The sequence below is a fragment of the Spermophilus citellus genome (genome assembly GCF_964194105.1).
Source record: "Spermophilus citellus genome assembly, chromosome: 2".
NCBI lineage: Eukaryota > Metazoa > Chordata > Mammalia > Rodentia > Sciuridae > Spermophilus > Spermophilus citellus.
In genome coordinates, this window is record NC_138183.1 from 119,314,321 (window position 1) to 119,342,255 (window position 27,935).

Sequence of the window (27,935 nt, forward strand, 5' to 3'; positions counted from 1 at the left end):
TGGTTTGTTTCCTATTGATGTAGTCCTAAGCAGAGACTGGCGCAAATCACTTTCCTGGAAAGGGGTTGCCAAGCTTCCAAAAAACTACGAGTTTCCTGAAATCTCAGCACACATTTTTTCACCCAATCTTGATGACACATACATGTCATGATCAGTACACCAATGTCACTTGGCTCACCAAATTTCGTTCTTCCAGGTTAAACCGTTCGTTGGCAGTAACAGTTTTAATTTTTAGGTTTCACTCTGTTTTCTCCAATATGGATACATGTAGTTGGAACTCTAAATTCAACACGGTTTGTGCTAGCTCTTTGAATCTTGACACAATAAAGTAGTGCCAAGTTCTATCTCTATGGTTTGTTTCCTATTGATGTATACCTAAGCAGAAACCGGCGCTAATCACTTTCATGGAAAGGGGTTGCGAAGCTTCCAAATATCTACGAGTTTCCTGAAATCTCAGCACACATTTTTCTCCGAATCTTGATGACACTTACAGGTAATGATCAGTACCCCAATGCCACTTGGCTCAACAAATTTTGTTTTTCTAGGTTAAACCGTTCGTTGGCAGTAACAGTTTTAATTTTAGGTTTCACTCTGTTTTCTCCTATATGTATACATGTAGTTGGAACTCTAAAGCAAACACGGTTTGTGCTAGCTCTTTGAAACTTGACACAATAAAGTAGTTCCAAGTTCTATCACTATGGTTTGTTTCCTATTGATGTAGCCCTAAGCAGAGACTGGCGCAAATCACTTTCATGGAAAGGGGTTGCCAAGCTTCCAAAAAACTACCAGTTTCCTGAAATCTTTGCCCACATTTTTTCACCCAATCTTTATGGCACTTACAGGTAATGATCAGTACCGCAATGCCACTTGGCTCACCAAATTTCGTTCTTCTAGGTTAAACCGTTCGTTGGCAGTAACAGTTTTAATTTTTAGGTTTCACTCTGTTTTCTCCTATATGGATACATGTAGTTGGAACTCTAAATCAAACACGGTTTGCGCTAGCTCTTTTAAACTTGACACAATAAAGTAGTTCCAAGTTCTGTCTCTATGGTTTGTTTCCTATTGATATAGCCCTAAGCAGAGAACGGCGCAAATCACTTTCATGGAAAGGTGTTGCCAAGCTTCCAAAAAACTACGAGTTTCCTGAAATCTTAGCCCACATTTTTTCACCCAATCTTTATGGCACTTACAGGTAATGATCAGTACCGCAATGCCACTAGGCTCACCAAATTTCGTTCTTCTAGGTTAAACCGTTCGTTGACAGTAACAGTTTAAATTTTTGGTTTCACTCTGTTTTCTCCTATATGGATACATGTAGTTGGAACTCTAAATCAAACACGGTTTGTGCTAGCTCTTTGAAACTTGACACACTAAAGTAGTTCCAAGTTCTATCTCTATGGTTTGTTTCCTATTTATGCAGCCCTAAGCAGATATGGGCGCTAATCACTTTCATTGAAAGGGGTTGCCAAGCTTCCAAAAACTACGAGTTTCCTGAAATCTCAGCACACATTTTTTCACCCAATCTTGAAGACACTTACAGGTAATGATCAGTACCCCAGTGCCTTTTGGCTCACCAAATTTCGTTCTTCTAGGTTAAACCGTTCGTTGGCAGTACCAGTTTTAATTTTTAGGTTTCACTCTGTTTTCTCCTCTATGGATACATGTAGTTGGAAGTCTAAATCAAACACGGTTTGTGCTAGCTCTTTGAAACTTGACACAATAAAGTAGTTCCAAGTTCTATCTCTATGGTTTGTTTCCTATTGATGTAGCCCTAAGCAGAGACTGGCGCAAATCTCGTTAATTGAAAGGGGATGCCAAGCTTCCAAAAGACTACGAGTTTCCTGAAATCTCAGCACACATTTTTTTCATCCAAACTTGATGACACTTACAGGTAATGATCAGTACCCCAATCCCACTTGGCTCACCAAATTTCGTTCTTCTAGGTTAAACCGTTCATTGGCAGTAACAGTTTTAATTTTTAGGTTTCACTCGGTTTTCTCGTATATGGTACATGTAGTTGGAACTCTAAATCAAACACGGTTTGTGCTAGCTCTTTGAAACTTGACACAATAAAGTAGTTTCAAGTTATATCTCTATGGTTCGTTCCCTATTGATGTAGCCCAAAGCAGAGACTGGCGCAAATCACTTTCACGGAAAGGGGTTGCCAAGCTTCCAAAAAACTTCGAGTTTCCTGAAATCTCAGCACACATTTTGTTCACCCAATCTTGATGACACTTACAGGTAATGATCAGTACCCCAATGCCACTTGGCTCACCAAATTTCGTTCTTCTAGGTTAAACTGTTCGTTGGAGGTAACAGTTTTAATTTTCAGGCTTCACTCTGTTTTCTCCTATAAGGATACATGTAGTTGGGACTATAAATCAAACACGGTTTGTGCTAGCTCTTTGAAACTTGACACAATAAAGTAGTTCCAAGTCCTATATCTATGGTTTGTTTCCTATTGATGTAGCCCTAAGCAGAGACTGGCGCAAATCACTTTCATGGAAAGGGGTTGCCAAGCTTCCAAAAAACTACGAGTTTCCTGAAATCTCAGCACACATTTTTTCACCCAATCTTGATGACACTTTCAGTTAATGATCAGTACCCCAATCCCAGTTGGCTCACCAAATTTCGTTCTTCTACGTTAAACCGTTCGTTGACAGTAACAGTTTAAATATTTGGTTTCACTCTGTTTTCTCCTATATGGATACATGTAGTTGGAACTCTAAATCAAACACGGTTTGTGCTAGCTCTTTGAAACTTGACACAATAAAGTAGTACCAAGTTCTATCTCTATGGTTTGTTTCCTATTCATGTATCCCTAGGCAGAGACTGGCGCATATCACTTTCATGGAAAGGGGTAGCCAAGCTTCCAAAAAACTACGAGTTTCCTGCAATCTCAGCACACATTTTTTCACCCAATCTTGATGGCACTTACAGGTAATGATCAGTACCCCAATGCCACTTGGCTCACCAAATTTCGTTCTTCTAGGTTAAACCGTTCGTTGGCAGTAACAGTTTTAATTTTTAGGTTTCACTCTGTTTTCTCCTATATGGATACATGTAGTTGGAACTCTAAATCAAACACGGTTTGTGCTAGCTCTTTGAAACTTGACACAATAAAGTAGTTCCAAGTTCTATCTCTTCGGTTTTTTTCCTATTAATGTAGCCCTAAGCAAAGACTGGCGCAAATCACTTTCATGGAAAGGGGTTGCCAAGCTTCAAAAAAGTACGAGTTTCCTGAAATCTCAGCACACATTTTTTCACCCAATCTTGATGACACTTACAGGTAATGATCAGTACCCCAATGCCACTTGGCTCACCAAATTTCGTTCTGCTAGGTTAAACCGTTCATTGGCAGTAACAGTTTTAATTTTTAGGTTTCACTCTGTTTTCTCCAATATGGATACATGTAGTTGGAAATCTAAATCAAACACGGTTTGTGCTAGCTCTTTGAAACTTGACACAATAAAGTAGTGCCAAGTTCTATCTCTATGGTTTATTTCCTATTGATGTAGCCCTAAGCAGAAACCGGCGATAATCACTTTCATGGAAAGGGGTTGCGAAGCTTCCAAAAACCTACGAGTTTCCTGAAATCTCAGCACACATTTTTCTCTGAATCTTGATGACACTTAAGGGTAATGATCAGTACCCCAATGCCACTTGGCTCACCAAATTTCGTTCTTCTAGGTTAAACCGTTCGTTGGCAGTAACGGTTTTAATTTTTACGTTTCACTCTGTTTTCTCCTATATGGATACATGTAGTTGGAACTCTAAATCAAACACGGTTTGGCTAGCTCTTTGAAATTTGACACAAAAAATTAGTTCCAAGTTCTATCTCTATGGTTTGTTTCTTATTGATGTAGCCCTAAGCAGAGAACGGCGCAAATCTCTTTCATGGAAAGGGGTTGCCAAGCTTCCAAAAAACTACGAGTTTCCTGAAATCTCAGCACACATTTTTTCACCCAATTTTGATGACACTTTCAGGTAATGATCAGTACCCAATCCCACTTGGCTCACCAGATTTCGTTCTTCTAGGTTCAACCGCTTTTTGGCAGTAACAGTTTTAATTTTTAGGTTTCACTCTGTTTTCTCCTATATGGATACATGTAGTTTTAACTCTAAATCAAACACGGTTTGTGCTAGCTCTTTGAAACTTGACACAATAAAGTAGTTCCAAGTTCTATCTGTATGGTTTGTTTCCTATTGATGTAGCCCTAAGCAGAGACTGGTGCAAATCCCTTTCATGGAAAGGGGTTGCAAAGCTTTCAAAAAACTACGAGTGTCCTGAAATCTCAGCACACATTTTTTCAACCAATCTTGATGACACTTTTAGGTAACGATCAGTACCCAAATGCCACTTGGCTCACCAAATTTTGTTCTTCAAGGTTAAACCGTTCGTTGGCAGTAACAGTTTTAATTTTTAGGTTTCACTCTGTTTTCTCCTATATGGATACATGTAGTTGGAACTCTAAATCAAACACGGTTTGCGCTAGATCTTTGAAACTTGACACAATAAAGTAGTTGCAAGTTCTATCTCTATGGTTTGTTTCCTATTGATGTAGCCCTAAGTAGAGACAGGCGCAAATCACTTTCATGGAAATGGGTTGCCAAGCTTCCAAAAAACTACGAGTTTCCTGAAATCTCAGCACACATTTTTTCTCCCAATCTTGATGACACTTACAGGTAATGATCAGTACCCCAATGCCACTTGGCTCACCAAATTTCGTTCTTCTAGTTTAAACCGTTCGTTGGCAGTAACAATTTTAAATTTTAGGTTTCACTCTGTTTTCTCCTATTTGGATACATGTAGTTGGAACTTTAAATCAAACATGGTTTGTGCTAGCTCTTTGAAACTTGACACAATAAAGTACTCCCACGTTCTACCTCTATGGTTTGTTTCCTATTGATGTAGTCCTAAGCAGAGACTGGCGCAAATCACTTTCCTGGAAAGGGGTTGCCAAGCTTCCAAAAAACTACGAGTTTCCTGAAATCTCAGCACACATTTTTTCACCCAATCTTGATGACACATACATGTCATGATCAGTACACCAATGTCACTTGGCTCACCAAATTTCGTTCTTCCAGGTTAAACCGTTCGTTGGCAGTAACAGTTTTAATTTTTAGGTTTCACTCTGTTTTCTCCAATATGGATACATGTAGTTGGAACTCTAAATTCAACACGGTTTGTGCTAGCTCTTTGAATCTTGACACAATAAAGTAGTGCCAAGTTCTATCTCTATGGTTTGTTTCCTATTGATGTATACCTAAGCAGAAACCGGCGCTAATCACTTTCATGGAAAGGGGTTGCGAAGCTTCCAAATATCTACGAGTTTCCTGAAATCTCAGCACACATTTTTCTCCGAATCTTGATGACACTTACAGGTAATGATCAGTACCCCAATGCCACTTGGCTCAACAAATTTTGTTTTTCTAGGTTAAACCGTTCGTTGGCAGTAACAGTTTTAATTTTAGGTTTCACTCTGTTTTCTCCTATATGTATACATGTAGTTGGAACTCTAAAGCAAACACGGTTTGTGCTAGCTCTTTGAAACTTGACACAATAAAGTAGTTCCAAGTTCTATCACTATGGTTTGTTTCCTATTGATGTAGCCCTAAGCAGAGACTGGCGCAAATCACTTTCATGGAAAGGGGTTGCCAAGCTTCCAAAAAACTACCAGTTTCCTGAAATCTTTGCCCACATTTTTTCACCCAATCTTTATGGCACTTACAGGTAATGATCAGTACCGCAATGCCACTTGGCTCACCAAATTTCGTTCTTCTAGGTTAAACCGTTCGTTGGCAGTAACAGTTTTAATTTTTAGGTTTCACTCTGTTTTCTCCTATATGGATACATGTAGTTGGAACTCTAAATCAAACACGGTTTGCGCTAGCTCTTTTAAACTTGACACAATAAAGTAGTTCCAAGTTCTGTCTCTATGGTTTGTTTCCTATTGATATAGCCCTAAGCAGAGAACGGCGCAAATCACTTTCATGGAAAGGTGTTGCCAAGCTTCCAAAAAACTACGAGTTTCCTGAAATCTTAGCCCACATTTTTTCACCCAATCTTTATGGCACTTACAGGTAATGATCAGTACCGCAATGCCACTAGGCTCACCAAATTTCGTTCTTCTAGGTTAAACCGTTCGTTGACAGTAACAGTTTAAATTTTTGGTTTCACTCTGTTTTCTCCTATATGGATACATGTAGTTGGAACTCTAAATCAAACACGGTTTGTGCTAGCTCTTTGAAACTTGACACACTAAAGTAGTTCCAAGTTCTATCTCTATGGTTTGTTTCCTATTTATGCAGCCCTAAGCAGATATGGGCGCTAATCACTTTCATTGAAAGGGGTTGCCAAGCTTCCAAAAACTACGAGTTTCCTGAAATCTCAGCACACATTTTTTCACCCAATCTTGAAGACACTTACAGGTAATGATCAGTACCCCAGTGCCTTTTGGCTCACCAAATTTCGTTCTTCTAGGTTAAACCGTTCGTTGGCAGTACCAGTTTTAATTTTTAGGTTTCACTCTGTTTTCTCCTCTATGGATACATGTAGTTGGAAGTCTAAATCAAACACGGTTTGTGCTAGCTCTTTGAAACTTGACACAATAAAGTAGTTCCAAGTTCTATCTCTATGGTTTGTTTCCTATTGATGTAGCCCTAAGCAGAGACTGGCGCAAATCTCGTTAATTGAAAGGGGATGCCAAGCTTCCAAAAGACTACGAGTTTCCTGAAATCTCAGCACACATTTTTTTCATCCAAACTTGATGACACTTACAGGTAATGATCAGTACCCCAATCCCACTTGGCTCACCAAATTTCGTTCTTCTAGGTTAAACCGTTCATTGGCAGTAACAGTTTTAATTTTTAGGTTTCACTCGGTTTTCTCGTATATGGTACATGTAGTTGGAACTCTAAATCAAACACGGTTTGTGCTAGCTCTTTGAAACTTGACACAATAAAGTAGTTTCAAGTTATATCTCTAGGGTTCGTTCCCTATTGATGTAGCCCAAAGCAGAGACTGGCGCAAATCACTTTCACGGAAAGGGGTTGCCAAGCTTCCAAAAAACTTCGAGTTTCCTGAAATCTCAGCACACATTTTGTTCACCCAATCTTGATGACACTTACAGGTAATGATCAGTACCCCAATGCCACTTGGCTCACCAAATTTCGTTCTTCTAGGTTAAACTGTTCGTTGGAGGTAACAGTTTTAATTTTCAGGCTTCACTCTGTTTTCTCCTATAAGGATACATGTAGTTGGGACTATAAATCAAACACGGTTTGTGCTAGCTCTTTGAAACTTGACACAATAAAGTAGTTCCAAGTCCTATATCTATGGTTTGTTTCCTATTGATGTAGCCCTAAGCAGAGACTGGCGCAAATCACTTTCATGGAAAGGGGTTGCCAAGCTTCCAAAAAACTACGAGTTTCCTGAAATCTCAGCACACATTTTTTCACCCAATCTTGATGACACTTTCAGTTAATGATCAGTACCCCAATCCCAGTTGGCTCACCAAATTTCGTTCTTCTACGTTAAACCGTTCGTTGACAGTAACAGTTTAAATATTTGGTTTCACTCTGTTTTCTCCTATATGGATACATGTAGTTGGAACTCTAAATCAAACACGGTTTGTGCTAGCTCTTTGAAACTTGACACAATAAAGTAGTACCAAGTTCTATCTCTATGGTTTGTTTCCTATTCATGTATCCCTAGGCAGAGACTGGCGCATATCACTTTCATGGAAAGGGGTAGCCAAGCTTCCAAAAAACTACGAGTTTCCTGCAATCTCAGCACACATTTTTTCACCCAATCTTGATGGCACTTACAGGTAATGATCAGTACCCCAATGCCACTTGGCTCACCAAATTTCGTTCTTCTAGGTTAAACCGTTCGTTGGCAGTAACAGTTTTAATTTTTAGGTTTCACTCTGTTTTCTCCTATATGGATACATGTAGTTGGAACTCTAAATCAAACACGGTTTGTGCTAGCTCTTTGAAACTTGACACAATAAAGTAGTTCCAAGTTCTATCTCTTCGGTTTGTTTCCTATTAATGTAGCCCTAAGCAAAGACTGGCGCAAATCACTTTCATGGAAAGGGGTTGCCAAGCTTCAAAAAAGTACGAGTTTCCTGAAATCTCAGCACACATTTTTTCACCCAATCTTGATGACACTTACAGGTAATGATCAGTACCCCAATGCCACTTGGCTCACCAAATTTCGTTCTGCTAGGTTAAACCGTTCATTGGCAGTAACAGTTTTAATTTTTAGGTTTCACTCTGTTTTCTCCAATATGGATACATGTAGTTGGAACTCTAAATCAAACACGGTTTGTGCTAGCTCTTTGAAACTTGACACAATAAAGTAGTGCCAAGTTCTATCTCTATGGTTTGTTTCCTATTGATGTAGCCCTAAGCAGAAACCGGCGATAATCACTTTCATGGAAAGGGGTTGCGAAGCTTCCAAAAATCTACGAGTTTCCTGAAATCTCAGCACACATTTTTCTCTGAATCTTGATGACACTTAAGGGTAATGATCAGTACCCCAATGCCACTTGGCTCACCAAATTTCGTTCTTCTAGGTTAAACCGTTCGTTGGCAGTAACAGTTTTAATTTTTACGTTTCACTCTGTTTTCTCCTATATGCATACATGTAGTTGGAACTCTAAATCAAACACCGTTTGGCTAGCTCTTTGAAATTTGACACAAAAAATTAGTTCCAAGTTCTATCTCTATGGTTTGTTTCTTATTGATGTAGCCCTAAGCAGAGAACGGCGCAAATCTCTTTCATGGAAAGGGGTTGCCAAGCTTCCAAAAAACTACGAGTTTCCTGAAATCTCAGCACACATTTTTTCACCCAATTTTGATGACACTTTCAGGTAATGATCAGTACCCAATCCCACTTGGCTCACCAGATTTCGTTCTTCTAGGTTCCACCGCTTTTTGGCAGTAACAGTTTTAATTTTTAGGTTTCACTCTGTTTTCTCCTATATGGATACATGTAGTTGGAACTCTAAATCAAACACCGTGTGTGATAGCTCTTTGAAACTTGACACAATAAAGTAGTTCCAAGTTCTATCTGTATGGTTTGTTTCCTATTGATGTAGCCCTAAGCAGAGACTGGTGCAAATCCCTTTCATGGAAAGGGGTTGCCAAGCTTTCAAAAAACTACGAGTGTCCTGAAATCTCAGCACACATTTTTTCAACCAATCTTGATGACACTTTTGGGTAACGATCAGTACCCAAATGCCACTTGGCTCACCAAATTTTGTTCTTCTAGGTTAAACCGTTCGTTGGCATTAACAGTTTTAATTTTTAGGTTTCACTCTGTTTTCTCCTATATGGATACATGTAGTTGGAACTCTAAATCAAACACGGTTTGCGCTAGATCTTTGAAACTTGACACAATAAAGTAGTTCCAAGTTCTATCTCTATGGTTTGTTTCCTATTGATGTAGCCCTAAGTAGAGACAGGCGCAAATCACTTTCATGGAAATGGGTTGCCAAGCTTCCAAAAAACTACGAGTTTCCTGAAATCTCAGCACACATTTTTTCTCCCAATCTTGATGACACTTACAGGTAATGATCAGTACCCCAATGCCACTTGGCTCACCAAATTTCGTTCTTCTAGGTTAAACCGTTCGTTGGCAGTAACAGTTTTAATTTTTAGGTTTCACTCTGTTTTCTCCTATATGGATACATGTATTTGGAACTCTAAATTAAACACGGTTTGCGCTAGCTCTTTGAAACTTGTCACAATAAAGTAGTTCCAAGTTCTCTCTCTATGGTTTGTTTCCTATTGATGTAGCCCTAAGCAGAGAACGGCGCAAATCACTTTCATGGAAATGTGTTGCCAAGCTTCCAAAAAACTACGAGTTTCCTGAAATCTCAGCACACATTTTTTCATCAAATCTTGGTGACCCTTTCATGTAATGATCGGTACCGCAATGCCACTTGGCTCACCAAATTTCGTTCTTCTAGTTTAAACCGTTCGTTGGCAGTAACAATTTTAAATTTTAGGTTTCACTCTGTTTTCTCCTATTTGGATACATGTAGTTGGAACTTTAAATCAAACATGGTTTGTGCTAGCTCTTTGAAACTTTACACAATAAAGTACTCCCACGTTCTACCTCTATGGTTTGTTTCCTATTGATGTAGTCCTAAGCAGAGACTGGCGCAAATCACTTTCCTGGAAAGGGGTTGCCAAGCTTCCAAAAAACTACGAGTTTCCTGAAATCTCAGCACACATTTTTTCACCCAATCTTGATGACACATACATGTCATGATCAGTACACCAATGTCACTTGGCTCACCAAATTTCGTTCTTCCAGGTTAAACCGTTCGTTGGCAGTAACAGTTTTAATTTTTAGGTTTCACTCTGTTTTCTCCAATATGGATACATGTAGTTGGAACTCTAAATCAAACACGGTTTGTGCTAGCTCTTTGAATCTTGACACAATAAAGTAGTGCCAAGTTCTATCTCTATGGTTTGTTTCCTATTGATGTATACCTAAGCAGAAACCGGCGCTAATCACTTTCATGGAAAGGGGTTGCGAAGCTTCCAAATATCTACGAGTTTCCTGAAATCTCAGCACACATTTTTCTCCGAATCTTGATGACACTTACAGGTAATGATCAGTACCCCAATGCCACTTGGCTCAACAAATTTTGTTCTTCTAGGTTAAACCGTTCGTTGGCAGTAACAGTTTTAATTTTAGGTTTCACTCTGTTTTCTCCTATATGTATACATGTAGTTGGAACTCTAAAGCAAACACGGTTTGTGCTAGCTCTTTGAAACTTGACACAATAAAGTAGTCCATGTTCTATCACTATGGTTTGTTTCCTATTGATGTAGCCCTAAGCAGAGACTGGCGCAAATCACTTTCATGGAAAGGGGTTGCCAAGCTTCCAAAAAACTACCAGTTTCCTGAAATCTTAGCCCACATTTTTTCACCCAATCTTTATGGCACTTACAGGTAATGATCAGTACCGCAATGCCACTTGGCTCACCAAATTTCGTTCTTCTAGGTTAAACCGTTCGTTGGCAGTAACAGTTTTAATTTTTAGGTTTCAATCTGTTTTCTCCTATATGGATACATGTAGTTGGAACTCTAAATCAAACACGGTTTGATAGCTCATTGAAACTTGACACAATAAAGTAGTTCCAAGTTCTATCTCTATGGTATGCTTCCTATTGATGTAGCCCTAAGCAGAGAACGGCGCAAATTACTTTCATGGAAAGGGGTTGCCAAGTTTCCAAAAAACAACGAGTTTCCTGAAATCTCAGCACATATTTATCACCCAATCTTGATGACACTTTCAGGTAATGATCAGTACCCCAATGCCACTTGGCTCACCAAATTTCATTCTTCAGGTTAAACCGTTCGTTGGCATAACTGTTTTAATTTTTAGGTTTCACTCTGTTTTCTCCTATATGGATACATGTAGTTGGAACTCTAAATCAAACACGGTTTGTGCTAGCTCTTTGAAAGTTGACACAATAAAGTAGTTCCAAGTTCTATCTCTATGGTTTGTTTCCTATTGATGTAGCCCTAAGCAAAGACTGGCGCAAATCACTTTCATTGAAAGGGGTTGCCAAGCTTCCAAAAAACTTCGAGTTTCCTGAAATCTCAGCACACATTTTTTCACCCAATCTTGATGACACTTTCCGGTAATGATCAGTACCCCATTCCCACTTGGCTCAACAAATTTCGTTCTTCTAGGTTAAACCATTCATTGGCAGTAACAGTTTTAATTTTTACGTTTCACTCTGTTTTCTCCTATATGGATACATGTAGTTGGAACCGTAAATCAAACACGGTTTGTGCTAGCTCTTTGAAACTTGACACACTAAAGTAGTTCCAAGTTCTATCTCTATGGTTTGTTTTCTATTTATGTAGCCCTAAGCAGATATGGGCGCTAATCACTTTCATTGAAAGGGGTTGCCAAGCTTCCAAAAACTACGAGTTTCCTGAAATCTCAGCACACATTTTTTCACCCAATCTTGAAGACACTTACAGGTAATGATCAGTACCCCAATCCCACTTGGCTCACCAAATTTCGTTCTTCTAGGTTAAACCGTTCATTGGCAGTAACAGTTTTAATTTTTAGGTTTCACTCGGTTTTCTCGTATATGGTACATGTAGTTGGAACTCTAAATCAAACACGGTTTGTGCTAGCTCTTTGAAACTTGACACAATAAAGTAGTTTCAAGTTATATCTCTATGGTTTGTTCCCTATTGATGTAGCCCAAAGCAGAGACTGGCGCAAATCACTTTCACGGAAAGGGGTTGCCAAGCTTCCAAAAAACTTCGAGTTTCCTGAAATCTCAGCACACATTTTGTTCACCCAATCTTGATGACACTTACAGGTAATGATCAGTACCCCAATGCCACTTGGCTCACCAAATTTCGTTCTTCTAGGTTAAACTGTTCGTTGGCTGTAACAGTTTTAATTTTCAGGCTTCACTCTGTTTTCTACTATATGGATACATGTAGTTGGAACTCTAAATCAAACACGGTTTGTGCTAGCTCTTTGAAACTTGACACCATAAAGTAGTTTAAGTTCTATCTCTATGGTTTGTTTCCTATTCATGTAGCCCTAGGCAGAGACCGGCGCATATCACTTTCATGGAAAGGGGTTGCCAAGCTTCCAAAAAACTACGAGTTTCCTGAAATCTCAGCACACATTTTTTCACCCAATCTTGATGGCACTTACAGGTAATGATCAGTACCCCAATGCCACTTGGCTCACCAAATTTCGTTCTTCTGGGTTAAACCGTTCGTTGGCAGTAACAGTTTTAATTTTTAGGTTTCACTCTGTTTTCTCCTATATGGATACATGTAGTTGGAACTCTAAATCAAACACGGTTTGTGCTAGCTCTTTGAAACTTGACACAATAAAGTAGTTCCAAGTTCTATCTCTATGGTTTGTTTCCTATTGATGTAGCCCTAAGCAAAGACTGGCGCAAATCACTTTCATGGAAATGGGTTGCCAAACTGCCAAAAAACTTCGAGTTTCCTGAAATCTCAGCACACATTTTCACCCTATCTTGATGACACTTTCAGGTAATGATCAGGACCCCAATCCCACTTGTCTCACCTAATTTCGTTCTTATATGTTAAACCATTCGTTGGCAGTAACAGTTTTAATTTTTAGGCTTCACTCTGTTTTCTCCTATAAGGATACATGTAGTTGGAACTCTAAATCAAACACGGTTTGTGCTAGCTCTTTGAAACTTCACACAATAAAGTAGTTCCAAGTTCTATCTCTATGGTTTGTTTCCTATTGATGTAGACCTAAGCAGAGACTGGCGCAAATCAGTTTCATGGAAAGGGGTTGCCTAGCTTCCAAAAAACTACGAGTTTCCTGAAATCTCAGCACACATTTTTTCCCAAAATCTTGATGACACTTTCAGGTAATGATCAGTACCCCAATCCCACTTGACTCACCAAATTTCGTTCTTCTAGGTTAAACCGTTCGTTGGCAGTAACAGTTTTAATTTTTGGTTTCACTCTGTTTTCTCCTATATGGATACATGTAGTTGGAACTCTAAATGAAACACGGTTTGTGCTAGCTCTTTGAAAATTGACACAATAAAGTAGTTCCAAGTTCTATCTCTATGGTTTGTTTCCTATTCATGTAGCCCTAGGCAGAGACTGGCGCATATCACTTTCATGGAAAGGGGTTGCCAAGCTTCCAAAAAACTACGAGTTTCCTGCAATCTCAGCACACATTTTTTCACCCAATCTTGATGGCACTTACAGGTAATGATCAGTACCCCAATGCCACTTGGCTCACCAAATTTCGTTCTGCTAGGTTAAACCGTTCGATGGCAGTAACAGTTTTAATTTTTAGGTTTCACTCTGTTTTCTCCTATATGGATACATGTAGTTGGAACTCTAAATCAAACACGGTTTGTGCTAGCTATTTGAAACTTGACACAATAAAGTAGTTCCAAGTTCTATCTCTATGGTTTGTTTCCTATTGATGTAGCCCTAAGCAAAGACTGGGGCAAATCACTTTCATGGAAATGGGTTGCCAAACTTCCAAAAAACTTCGAGTTTCCTGAAATCTCAGCACACATTTTTTCACCTTATCTTGATGACACTTTCAGGTAATGATCAGGACCCCAATCCCATTTGGCTCACCTAATTTTGTTCTTCTAGGTTAAACCATTCGTTGGCAGTAACAGTTTTAATTTTTAGGCTTCACTCTATTTTCTCCTATAAGGATACATGTAATTGGAACTCTAAATCAAACACGGTTTGTGCTAGCTCTTTGAAACTTGACACAATAAAGTAGTTCCAAGTCCTATCTCTATGGTTTGTTTCCTATTGATGTAGACCTAAGCAGAGACTGGCGCAAATCACCTTCATGTAAAGGGGTTGCCAAGCTTCCAAAAAACTACGAGTTTCCTGAAATCTCAGCACACATTTTTTCCCAGAATCTTGATGACACTTTCAGGTAATGATCAGGACCGCAATCACACTTGGCTCACCAAATTTCGTTCTTCTAGGTTAAACCGTTCGTTGGCAGTAACAGTTTTAATTTTTAGGTTTCACTCGGTTTTCTCGTATATGGATACATGTAGTTGGAACTCTAAATCAAACACGGTTTGTGCTAGCTCTTTGAAACTTGACACAATAAAGTAGTTCCAAGTTCTATCTCTATGGTTTCTTCCCTATTCATATAGCCCTAAGCAGAACTGCGCAAATCACATTCATGGAAAGGCGTTGCCAAACTTCCAAAAAACTTCGAGTTTCCTGAAATCTCAGCACACATTTTTTCACCCTATCTAGATGACACTTTCAGGTAATGATCAGGACCCCAATCCCACTAGGCACACCTAATTTCGTTCTTCTAGGTTAAACCATTCGTTGGCAGTAACAGTTTTAATTTTTAGGCTTCACTCTGTTTTCTCCTATAAGGATACATGTAGTTGGAACTCTAAATCAAACACGGTTTATGCTAGCTCTTTGAAACTTGACACAATAAAGTAGTTCCAAGTTCTATCTCTATGGTTTGTTTCCTATTGATGTAGACCTAAGCAGAAACTGGCGCAAATCATTTTCATGGAAAGGGGTTGCCAAGCTTCCAAAAAACTCCGAGTTTTCTGAAATCTCAGCACACATTTTTTCACCCAATCTTGATGACACTTTCAGGTAATGATCAGTACCCCAATCCCACTTGGCACACCAAATTTCGTTCTTCTAAGTTAAACCCTTGTTTGGCAGTAACAGTTTTAAATTTTAGGTTTCACTCTGTTTTCTCGTATATGGATACATGTAGTTGGAAGTCTAAATCAAACACGGTTTGTGCTAGCTCTTTGAAACTTGACACAATAAAGTAGTTCCAAGTTCTATCTCTATGGTTTGTTTGCTATTCATGTAGCCCTAAGCAAAGACTGGTGCTAATCCCTTTCATGGAAAGGGGTTGCGATGCTTCCAAAAATCTACGAGTTTCCTGAAATCTCAGCACACATTTTTTCACCCAATATTGATGGCACTTACAGGTAATGATCACAACCCCAATGCCACTTGGCTCACCAAATTTCGTTCTTCTAGGTTAAACCGTTCGTTGGCAGTAACAGTTTTAATTTTTAGGTTTCACTCTGTTTTCTCCTATATGGATACATGTAGCTGGAACTCTAAATCAAACACAGTTTGTGCTAGCTCTATGAAACTTGACACAATAAAGTAGTTCCAAGTTCTATCTCTATGGTTTGTTTTCTATTGATGTAGCCCTAAGCAAAGACTGGCGCAAATCACTTTCATGGAAAGGGGTTGCCAAGCTTCCAAAAAAATACGAGTTTCCTGAAATCTCAGCACACATTTTTTCACCCAATCTTGATGGCACTTACATGTAATGATCAGTACCCCAATGCCACTTGGCTCACCAAATTTCGTTCTTCTAGGTTAAACCGTTCGTTGGCAGTAACAGTTTTAATTTTTAGGTTTCACTCTGTTTTCTCCTATATGGATACATGTAGTTGGAACTCTAAATCAAACACGGTTTGTGCTAGCTCTATGAAACTTGACACAATAAAGTAGTTCCAAGTTCTATCTCTATGGTTTGTTTCCTATTGATGTAGCCCTAAGCAAAGACTGGCGCAAATCACTTTCATGGAAATGGGTTGCCAAACTTCCAAAAAACTTCGAGTTTCCTGAAATCTCAGCACACATTTTTTCACCTTATCTTGATGACACTTTCAGGTAATGATCAGGACCCCAATCCCACTTGGCTCACCTAATTTTGTTCTTCTAGGTTAAACCGTTCGTTGGCAGTAACAGTTTTAATTTTTAGGCTTCACTCTGTTTTCTCCTATAAGGATACATGTATTTGGAACTCTAAATCAAACACGGTTTGTGCTACCTCTTTGAAACTTGACACAATAAAGTAGTTCCAAGTCCTATCTCTATGGTTTGTTTCCTATTGATGTAGACCTAAGCAGAGACTGGCACAAATCACTTTCATGGAAAGGGGTTGCCAAGCTTCCAAAAAACTACCAGTTTCCTGAAATCTCAGCACACATTTTTTTCCAGAATCTTGATGACACTTTCAGGTAATGATCAGGACCGCAATCACACTTGGCTCACCAAATTTCGTTCTTCTAGGTTAAACCGTTCGTTGGCAGTAGCAGTTTTAATTTTTAGGTTTCACTCTGTTTTCTCCTATATGGATACATGTAGTTGGAAGTCTAAATCAAGCACGGTTTGTGCTAGCTCTTTGATACTTGACACAATAAAGTAGTTCCAAGTTCTATCTCTATGGTTTGTTCCCTATTCATATAGCCCTAAGCAGAGACTGGCGCAAATCACATTCATGGAAAGGCGTTGCCAAACTTCCAAAAAACTTTGAGTTTCCTGAAATCTCAGCACACATTTTTTCACCCTATCCAGATGACACTTTCAGGTAATGATCAGGACACCAATCCCACTTGGCTCACCAAATTTCGTTCTTCTAGGTTAAACCGTTCGTTGGCAGTAACAGTTTTAATTTTTAGGCTTCACTCTGTTTTCTCCTATAAGGATACATGTAATTGGAACTCTAAATCAAACACGGTTTGTGCTAGCTCTTTGAAACTTGACACAATAAAGTAGTTCCAAGTCCTATCTCTATGGTTTTCTTCCTATTGATGTAGACCTAAGCAGAGACTGGCGCAAATCACTTTCATGGAAAGGGGTTGCCAAGCTTCCAAAAAACTACGAGTTTCCTGAAATCTCAGCACACATTTTTTTCCAGAATCTTGATGACACTTTCAGGTAATGATCAGGACCTCAATCACACTAGGCTCACCAAATTTCGTTCTTCTAGGTTAAACCGTTCGTTGGCAGTAAGAGTTTTAATTTTTAGGTTTCACTCTGTTTTCTCCTATATGGATACATGTAGTTGGAAGTCTAAATCAAGCACGGTTTGTGCTAGCTCTTTGAAACTTGACACAATAAATTAGTTCCAAGTTCTATCTCTATGGTTTGTTTCCTATTGATGTAACCCTAAGCAAAGACTGGCGCAAATCTCTTTCATGGAAACGGGTTGCTAAACTTCCAAAAAACTTCGAGTTTCCTGAAATCTCAGCACACATTTTTTCACCCTATCTTGATGACACTTTCAGGTAATGATCAGTACCGCAATCCCACTTGGCTCACCTAATTTCGTTCTTCTAGGTTAAACCGTTCGTTGGCAGTAACAGTTTTAATTTTTAGGTTTCACTCTGTTTTCTCCTATATGGATACATGTAGTTGGAACTCTAAATCAAACACGGTTTGTGCTAGCTCTTTGAAACTTGACACAATAAAGAAGTTCCTAGTTCTATCTCTATGGTTAGTTTCCTATTGATGTAGCCCTAAGCAAAGACTGGCGCAAATCACTTTCATGGAAATGGTTTGCCAAACTTCCAAAAAACATCGAGTTTCCTGAAATCTCAGCACACATTTTTTCACCCTATCTTGATGACGCTTTCAGGTAATGATCAGGACCCCAATCCCACTTGTCTCACCTAATTTCGTTCTTATATGTTAAACCATTCGTTGGCAGTAACAGTTTTAATTTTTAGGCTTCATTCTGTTTTCTCCTATATGGATACATGTAGTTGGAACTCTAAATGAAACACGGTTTGTGCTAGCTCTTTGAAACTTGACACAATAAAGTAGTTCCAAGTTCTATCTCTTTGGTTTGTTTCCTATTGATGTAGCCCTAAGCAGACACTGGCGCAAATCAGTTTCATGGAAAGGGGTTGCCAAGCTTCCAAAAAACTACGAGTTTCCTAAAATCTCAGCACACATTTTTTCACCCAATCTTGATGACACTTTCAGGTAATGATCAGTACCCCAATCCCACTTGGCACACCAAATTTTGTTCTTCTAAGTTAAACCCTTGTTTGGCAGTAACAGTTTTAAATTTTAGGTTTCACTCTGTTTTCTCGTATATGGATACATGTAGTTGGAAGTCTAAATCAAACACGGTTTGTGCTAGCTCTTTGAAACTTGACACAATAAAGTAGTTCCAAGTTCTATCTCTATGGTTTGTTTGCTATTCATGTAGCCCTAAGCAAAGACTGGTGCTAATCACTTTCATGGAAAGGGGTTGCGATGCTTCCAAAAATCTACGAGTTTCCTGAAATCTCAGCACACATTTTTTCACCCAATATTGATGGCACTTACAGGTAATGATCAGTACCCCAATGCCACTTGGCTCACCAAATTTCGTTCTTCTAGGTTAAACCGTTTGTTGGCAGTAACAGTTTTAATTTTTAGGTTTCACTCTGTTTTCTCCTATATGGATACATGTAGTTGGAACTCTAAATCAAACACAGTTTGTGCTAGCTCTTTGAAACTTGACACAATAAAGTAGTTCCAAGTTCTTTCTCTATGGTTTGTTTTCTATTGATGTAGCCCTAAGCAAAGACTGGCGCAAATCACTTTCATGGAAAGGGGTTGCGATGCTTCCAAAAAAATACGAGTTTCCTGAAATCTCAGCACACATTTTTTCACCTAATCTTGATGACACTTACAGGTAATGATCAGTACCCCAATCCTACTTGGCTCAAAGAATTTTGTTCTTCTAGGTTAAACCGTTCGTTGGCAGTAACAGTTTTAATTTTTAGGTTTCACTCGGTTTTCTCGTATATGGATACATGTAGTTGGAACTCTAAATCAAACACGGTTTGTGCTAGCTCTTTGAAACTTGACACAATAAAGTAGTTCCAAGTTCTATCTCTATGGTTTGTTCCCTATTGATGTAGCCCTAAGCAGAGACTGGCGCAAATCACTTTCAGGGAAAGGGGTTGCCAAGCTTCCAAAAAACATCGAGTTTCCTGAAATCTCAGCACACTTTTTTTTCACCCAATCTTGATGACACTTACAGGTAATGATCAGTACCCCAATGCCACTTGGCTCACCAAATTTCGTTCTTCTAGGTTAAACCGTTCGTTGGCTATAACAGTTTTAATTTTTAGGTTTCACTCTGTTTTCTCCTATATGGATACATGTAGTTGTAAGTCTAAACCAAACACGGTTTGTGCTAGCTCCTTAAAACTTGACACAATAAAGTAGTTCCATGTTCTATCTCTATGGTTTGTTTCGTATTGATGTAGCCCTAAGCAGAGACCGGCGCAAATCACTTTCATGGAAAGGGGTTGCCAACCTTCCAAAAAACTATGAGTTTCCTGAAATCTCAGCACACATTTTTTCACCCAATCTTGATGACACTTTCAGGTAATCATCAGTACCCCAATCCCACTTGGCTCACCAAATTTCGTTCTTCTAGGTTAAACCTTTCGTTGGCAGTAAGAGTTTTAATTTTTGGTTTCACTCTGTTTTCTCCTATATGGATACATGTAGTTGGAACTCTAAATCAAACACGGTTTGTGCTAGCTCTTTGAAACTTGACACAATAAAGTAGTTCCAAGTTCTATCTCTATGGTTTGTTTCCTATTCATGTAGCCCTAGGCAGAGACTGGCGCATATCACTTTCATGGAAAGGGGTTGCCAAGCTTCCAAAAAACTACGAGTTTCCTGAAATCTCAGCACAAATTTTTTCACCCAATCTTGATGGCACTTACAGGTAATGATCAGTACCCCAATGCCACTCGGCTCACCAAATTTCGTTCTTCTAGGTTAAACCGTTCGTTGGCAGTAACAGTTTTAATTTTTAGGTTTCACTCTGTTTTCTCCTATATGGATACATGTAGTTGGAACTCTAAATCAAACACGGTTTGTGCTAGCTCTTTGAAACTTGACACAATAAAGAAGTTCCAAGTTCTATCTCTATGGTTTGTTTGCTATTCATGTAGCCCTAAGCAAAGACTGGCGCAAATCACTTTCATGGAAATGGGTTGCCAAACTTCCAAAAAACATCGAGTTTCCTGAAATCTCAGCACACATTTTTTCACCCTATCTTGATGACACTTTCAGGTAATGATCAGGACCCCAATCCCACTTGTCTCACCTAATTTCGTTCTTATATGTTAAACCATTCGTTGGCAGTAACAGTTTTAATTTTTAGGCTTCATTCTGTTTTCTCCTATATGGATACATGTAGTTGGAACTCTAAATGAAACACGGTTTGTGCTAGCTCTTTGAAACTTGACACAATAAAGTAGTTCCAAGTTCTATCTCTTTGGTTTGTTTCCTATTGACGTAGCCCTAAGCAGACACTGGCGCAAATCAGTTTCATGGAAAGGGGTTGCCAAGCTTCCAAAAAACTACGAGTTTCCTGAAATCTCAGCACACATTTTTTCACCCAATCTTGATGACACTTTCAGGTAATGATCAGGACCCCAATCCCACTTGGCTCACCAAATATCGTTCTTCTAAATTAAACCCTTGGTTGGCAGTAACAGTTTCAAATTTTTGGTTTCACTCTGTTTTCTCTTATATGGATACATGTAGTTGGAACTCTAAATCAAACAGGGTTTGTGCTAGCTCTTTGAAAATTGACACAATAAAGTAGTTCCAAGTTCTATCTCTATGCTTTGTTTCCTATTGATGTAGCCCTAAGCAAAGACTGGCGCAAATCACTTTCATGGAAATGGGTTGCCAAACTTCCAAAAAACTTCGAGTTTCCTGAAATCTCAGCACACATTTTTTCACCCAATCTTGATGGCACTTACAGGTAATGATCAGTACCCCAATGCCACTTGGCTCACCAAATTTTGTTCTTCTAGGTTAAACCGTTCGTTGGCAGTAACAGTTTAAATTTTTAGGTTTCACTCTGTTTTCTCCTATATGGATACATGTAGTTGGAACTCTAAATCAAACATGGTTTGTGCTAGCTCTTTGAAACTTGACACAATAAAGTAGTTTCAAGTTCTATCTCTATGGTTTGTTTTCTATTGATGTAGCCCTAAGCAAAGACTGGCGCAAACCACTTTCATGGAAAGGGGTTGCCAAGCTTCCAAAAAAATACGAGTTTCCTGAAATCTCAGCACACATTTTTTCACCCAATCTTGATGGCACTTACATGTAATGATCAGTACCCCAATGCCACTTGGCTCACCAAATTTCGTTCTTCTAGGTTAAACCGTTCGTTGGCAGTAACAGTTTTAATTTTTAGGTTTCACTCTGTTTTCTCCTATATGGATACATGTAGTTGGAACTCTAAATCAAACACGGTTTGTGCTAGCTCTATGAAACTTGACACAATAAAGTAGTTCCAAGTTCTATCTCTATGGTTTGTTTCCTATTGATGTAGCCCTAAGCAAAGACTGGCGCAAATCACTTTCATGGAAATGGGTTGCCAAACTTCCAAAAAACTTCGAGTTTCCTGAAATCTCAGCACACATTTTTTCACCTTATCTTGATGACACTTTCAGGTAATGATCAGGACCCCAATCCCACTTGACTCACCTAATTTTGTTCTTCTAGGTTAAACCGTTCGTTGGCAGTAACAGTTTTAATTTTTAGGCTTCACTCTGTTTTCTCCTATAAGGATACATGTATTTGGAACTCTAAATCAAACACGGTTTGTGCTAGCTCTTTGAAACTTGACACAATAAAGTAGTTCCAAGTCCTGTCTCTATGATTTGTTTCCTATTGATGTAGACCTAAGCAGAGACTGGCGCAAATCACTTTCATGGAAAGGGGTTGCCAAGCTTCCAAAAAACTACGAGTTTCCTGAAATCTCAGCACACATTTTTTTCCAGAATCTTGATGACACTTTCAGGTAATGATCAGGACCGCAATCACACTTGGCTCACCAAATTTCGTTCTTCTAGGTTAAACCGTTCGTTGGCAGTAACAGTTTTAATTTTTAGGTTTCACTCTGTTTTCTCCTATATGGATACATGTAGTTGGAAGTCTAAATCAAGCACGGTTTGTGCTAGCTCTTTGATACTTGACACAATAAAGTAGTTCCAAGTTCTATCTCTATGGTTTGTTCCCTATTCATATAGCCCTAAGCAGAGACTGGCGCAAATCACATTCATGGAAAGGCGTTGCCAAACTTCCAAAAAACTTTGAGTTTCCTGAAATCTCAGCACACATTTTTTCACCCTATCCAGATGACACTTTCAGGTAATGATCAGGACCCCAATCCCACTTGGCTCACCAAATTTCGTTCTTCTAGGTTAAACCGTTCGTTGGCAGTAACAGTTTTAATTTTTAGGCTTCACTCTGTTTTCTCCTATAAGGATACATGTAATTGGAACTCTAAATCAAACACGGTTTGTGCTAGCTCTTTGAAACTTGACACAATAAAGTAGTTCCAAGTCCTATCTCTATGGTTTGCTTCCTATTGATGTAGACCTAAGCAGAGACTGGCGCAAATCACTTTCATGGAAAGGGGTTGCCAAGCTTCCAAAAAACTACGAGTTTCCTGAAATCTCAGCACACATTTTTTTCCAGAATCTTGATGACACTTTCAGGTAATGATCAGGACCGCAATCACACTAGGCTCACCAAATTTCATTCTTCTAGGTTAAACCGTTCGTTGGCAGTAAGAGTTTTAATTTTTAGGTTTCACTCTGTTTTCTCCTATATGGATACATGTAGTTGGAAGTCTAAATCAAGCACGGTTTGTGCTAGCTCTTTGAAACTTGACACAATAAAGTAGTTCCAAGTTCTATCTCTATGGTTTGTTTCCTATTGATGTAACCTTAAGCAAAGACTGGCGCAAATCTCTTTCATGGAAACGGGTTGCTAAACTTCCAAAAAACTTCGAGTTTCCTGAAATCTCAGCACACATTTTTTCACCCTATCTTGATGACACTTTCAGGTAATGATCAGTACCGCAATCCCACTTGGCTCACCTAATTTCGTTCTTCTAGGTTAAACCGTTCGTTGGCAGTAACAGTTTTAATTTTTAGGTTTCACTCTGTTTTCTCCTATATGGATACATGTAGTTGGAACTCTAAATCAAACACGGTTTGTGCTAGCTCTTTGAAACTTGACACAATAAAGAAGTTCCTAGTTCTATCTCTATGGTTAGTTTCCTATTGATGTAGCCCTAAGCAAAGACTGGCGCAAATCACTTTCATGGAAATGGGTTGCCAAACTTCCAAAAAACATCGAGTTTCCTGAAATCTCAGCACACATTTTTTCACCCTATCTTGATGACGCTTTCAGGTAATGATCAGGACCCCAATCCCACTTGTCTCACCTAATTTCGTTCTTATATGTTAAACCATTCGTTGGCAGTAACAGTTTTAATTTTTAGGCTTCATTCTGTTTTCTCCTATATGGATACATGTAGTTGGAACTCTAAATGAAACACGGTTTGTGCTAGCTCTTTGAAACTTGACACAATAAAGTAGTTCCAAGTTCTATCTCTTTGGTTTGTTTCCTATTGATGTAGCCCTAAGCAGACACTGGCGCAAATCAGTTTCATGGAAAGGGGTTGCCAAGCTTCCAAAAAACTACGAGTTTCCTGAAATCTCAGCACACATTTTTTCACCCAATCTTGATGACACTTTCAGGTAATGATCAGTACCCCAATCCCACTTGGCACACCAAATTTTGTTCTTCTAAGTTAAACCCTTGTTTGGCAGTAACAGTTTTAAATTTTAGGTTTCACTCTGTTTTCTCGTATATGGATACATGTAGTTGGAAGTCTAAATCAAACACGGTTTGTGCTAGCTCTTTGAAACTTGACACAATAAAGTAGTTCCAAGTTCTATCTCTATGGTTTGTTTGCTATTCATGTAGCCCTAAGCAAAGACTGGTGCTAATCACTTTCATGGAAAGGGGTTGCGATGCTTCCAAAAATCTACGAGTTTCCTGAAATCTCAGCACACATTTTTTCACCCAATATTGATGGCACTTACAGGTAATGATCAGTACCCCAATGCCACTTGGCTCACCAAATTTCGTTCTTCTAGGTTAAACCGTTCGTTGGCTATAACAGTTTTAATTTTTAGGTTTCACTCTGTTTTCTCCTATATGGATACATGTAGTTGGAAGTCTAAACCAAACACGGTTTGTGCTAGCTCCTTAAAACTTGACACAATAAAGTAGTTCCATGTTCTATCTCTATGGTTTGTTTCGTATTGATGTAGCCCTAAGCAGAGACCGGCGCAAATCACTTTCATGGAAAGGGGTTGCCAACCTTCCAAAAAACTATGAGTTTCCTGAAATCTCAGCACACATTTTTTCACCCAATCTTGATGACACTTTCAGGTAATCATCAGTACCCAAATCCCACTTGGCTCACCAAATTTCGTTCTTCTAGGTTAAACCTTTCGTTGGCAGTAAGAGTTTTAATTTTTGGTTTCACTCTGTTTTCTCCTATATGGATACATGTAGTTGGAACTCTAAATCAAACACGGTTTGTGCTAGCTCTTTGAAACTTGACACAATAAAGTAGTTCCAAGTTCTATCTCTATGGTTTGTTTCCTATTCATGTAGCCCTAGGCAGAGACTGGCGCATATCACTTTCATGGAAAGGGGTTGCCAAGCTTCCAAAAAACTACGAGTTTCCTGAAATCTCAGCACAAATTTTTTCACCCAATCTTGATGGCACTTACAGGTAATGATCAGTACCCCAATGCCACTTGGCTCACCAAATTTCGTTCTTCTAGGTTAAACCGTTCGTTGGCAGTAACAGTTTTAATTTTTAGGTTTCACTCTGTTTTCTCCTATATGGATACATGTAGTTGGAACTCTAAATCAAACACGGTTTGTGCTAGCTCTTTGAAACTTGACACAATAAAGAAGTTCCAAGTTCTATCTCTATGGTTTGTTTCCTATTGATGTAGCCCTAAGCAAAGACTGGCGCAAATCACTTTCATGGAAATGGGTTGCCAAACTTCCAAAAAACATCGAGTTTCCTGAAATCTCAGCACACATTTTTTCACCCTATCTTGATGACACTTTCAGGTAATGATCAGGACCCCAATCCCACTTGTCTCACCTAATTTCGTTCTTATATGTTAAACCATTCATTGGCAGTAACAGTTTTAATTTTTAGGCTTCATTCTGTTTTCTCCTATATGGATACATGTAGTTGGAACTCTAAATGAAACACGGTTTGTGCTAGCTCTTTGAAACTTGACACAATAAAGTAGTTCCAAGTTCTATCTCTTTGGTTTGTTTCCTATTGACGTAGCCCTAAGCAGACACTGGCGCAAATCAGTTTCATGGAAAGGGGTTGCCAAGCTTCCAAAAAACTACGAGTTTCCTGAAATCTCAGCACACATTTTTTCACCCAATCTTGATGACACTTTCAGGTAATGATCAGGACCCCAATCCCACTTGGCTCACCAAATATCGTTCTTCTAAATTAAACCCTTGGTTGGCAGTAACAGTTTCAAATTTTTGGTTTCACTCTGTTTTCTCTTATATGGATACATGTAGTTGGAACTCTAAATCAAACAGGGTTTGTGCTAGCTCTTTGAAAATTGACACAATAAAGTAGTTCCAAGTTCTATCTCTATGCTTTGTTTCCTATTGTTGTAGCCCTAAGCAAAGACTGGCGCAAATCACTTTCATGGAAATGGGTTGCCAAACTTCCAAAAAACTTCGAGTTTCCTGAAATCTCAGCACACATTTTTTCACCCAATCTTGATGGCACTTACAGGTAATGATCAGTACCCCAATGCCACTTGGCTCACCAAATTTTGTTCTTCTAGGTTAAACCGTTCGTTGGCAGTAACAGTTTAAATTTTTAGGTTTCACTCTGTTTTCTCCTATATGGATACATGTAGTTGGAACTCTAAATCAAACATGGTTTGTGCTAGCTCTTTGAAACTTGACACAATAAAGTAGTTTCAAGTTCTATCTCTATGGTTTGTTTTCTATTGATGTAGCCCTAAGCAAAGACTGGCGCAAACCACTTTCATGGAAAGGGGTTGCCAAGCTTCCAAAAAACTACGAGTTTCCTGAAATCTCAGCACACATTTTTTCACCCAATCTTGATGGCACTTACATGTAATGATCAGTACCCCAATGCCACTTGGCTCACCAAATTTCGTTCTGCTATGTTAAACCGTTCGTTGGCAGTAACAGTTTTAATTTTTAGGTTTCACTCTGTTTTCTCCTATATGGATACATGTAGTTGGAACTCTAAATCAAACACGGTTTGTGCTAGCTCTTTGAAACTTGACACAATAAAGTAGTTCCAAGTTCTATCTCTATGCTTTGTTTCCTATTGTTGTAGCCCTAAGCAAAGACTGGCGCAAATCACTTTCATGGAAATGGGTTGCCAAACTTCCAAAAAACTTCGAGTTTCCTGAAATCTCAGCACACATTTTTTCACCCAATCTTGATGGCACTTACAGGTAATGATCAGTACCCCAATGCCACTTGGCTCACCAAATTTTGTTCTTCTAGGTTAAACCGTTCGTTGGCAGTAACAGTTTAAATTTTTAGGTTTCACTCTGTTTTCTCCTATATGGATACATGTAGTTGGAACTCTAAATCAAACACGGTTTGTGCTAGCTCTTTGAAACTTGACACAATAAAGTAGTTCCAAGTTCTATCTCTATGGTTTGTTTTCTATTGATGTAGCCCTAAGCAAAGACTGGCGCAAATCACTTTCATGGAAAGGGGTTGCCAAGCTTCCAAAAAACTACGAGTTTCCTGAAATCTCAGCACACATTTTTTTCCCAGAATCTTGATGACACTTTCAGGTAATGATCAGGACCGCAATCACACTTGGCTCACCAAATTTCGTTCTTCTAGGTTAAACCATTCGATGGCAGTAACAGTTTTAATTTTTAGGTTTCACTCTGTTTTCTCCTATATGGATACATGTAGTTGGAAGTCTAAATCAAGCACGGTTTGTGCTAGCTCTTTGAAACTTGACACAATAAAGTAGTTCCAAGTTCTATCTCTATGGTTTGTTTCCTATTGATGTAGCCCTAAGCAAAGACTGGCGCAAATCACTTTCATGGAAATGGGTTGCCAAACTTCCAAAAAACTTCGAGTTTCCTGAAATCTCAGCACATATTTTTTCACCTTATCTTGATGACACTTTCAGGTAATGATCAGGACCCCAATCCTACTTGGCTCACCGAATTTTGTTCTTCTAGGTTAAACCGTTCGTTGGCAGTAACAGTTTTAATTTTAGGCTTCACTCTGTTTTCTCCTATAAGGATACACGTAATTGGAACTCTAAATCAAACACGGTTTGTGCTAGCTCTTTGAAACTTGACACAATAAAGTAGTTCCAAGTCCTATCTCTATGGTTTGTTTCCTATTGATGTAGACCTAAGCAGAGACTGGCGCAAATCACTTTCATGGAAAGGGGTTGCCAAGCTTCCAAAAAACTACGAGTTTCCTGAAATCTCAGCACACATTTTTTTCCCAGAATCTTGATGACACTTTCAGGTAATGATCAGGACCGCAATCACACTTGGCTCACCAAATTTCGTTCTTCTAGGTTAAACCATTCGATGGCAGTAACAGTTTTAATTTTTAGGTTTCACTCTGTTTTCTCCTATATGGATACATGTAGTTGGAAGTCTAAATCAAGCACGGTTTGTGCTAGCTCTTTGAAACT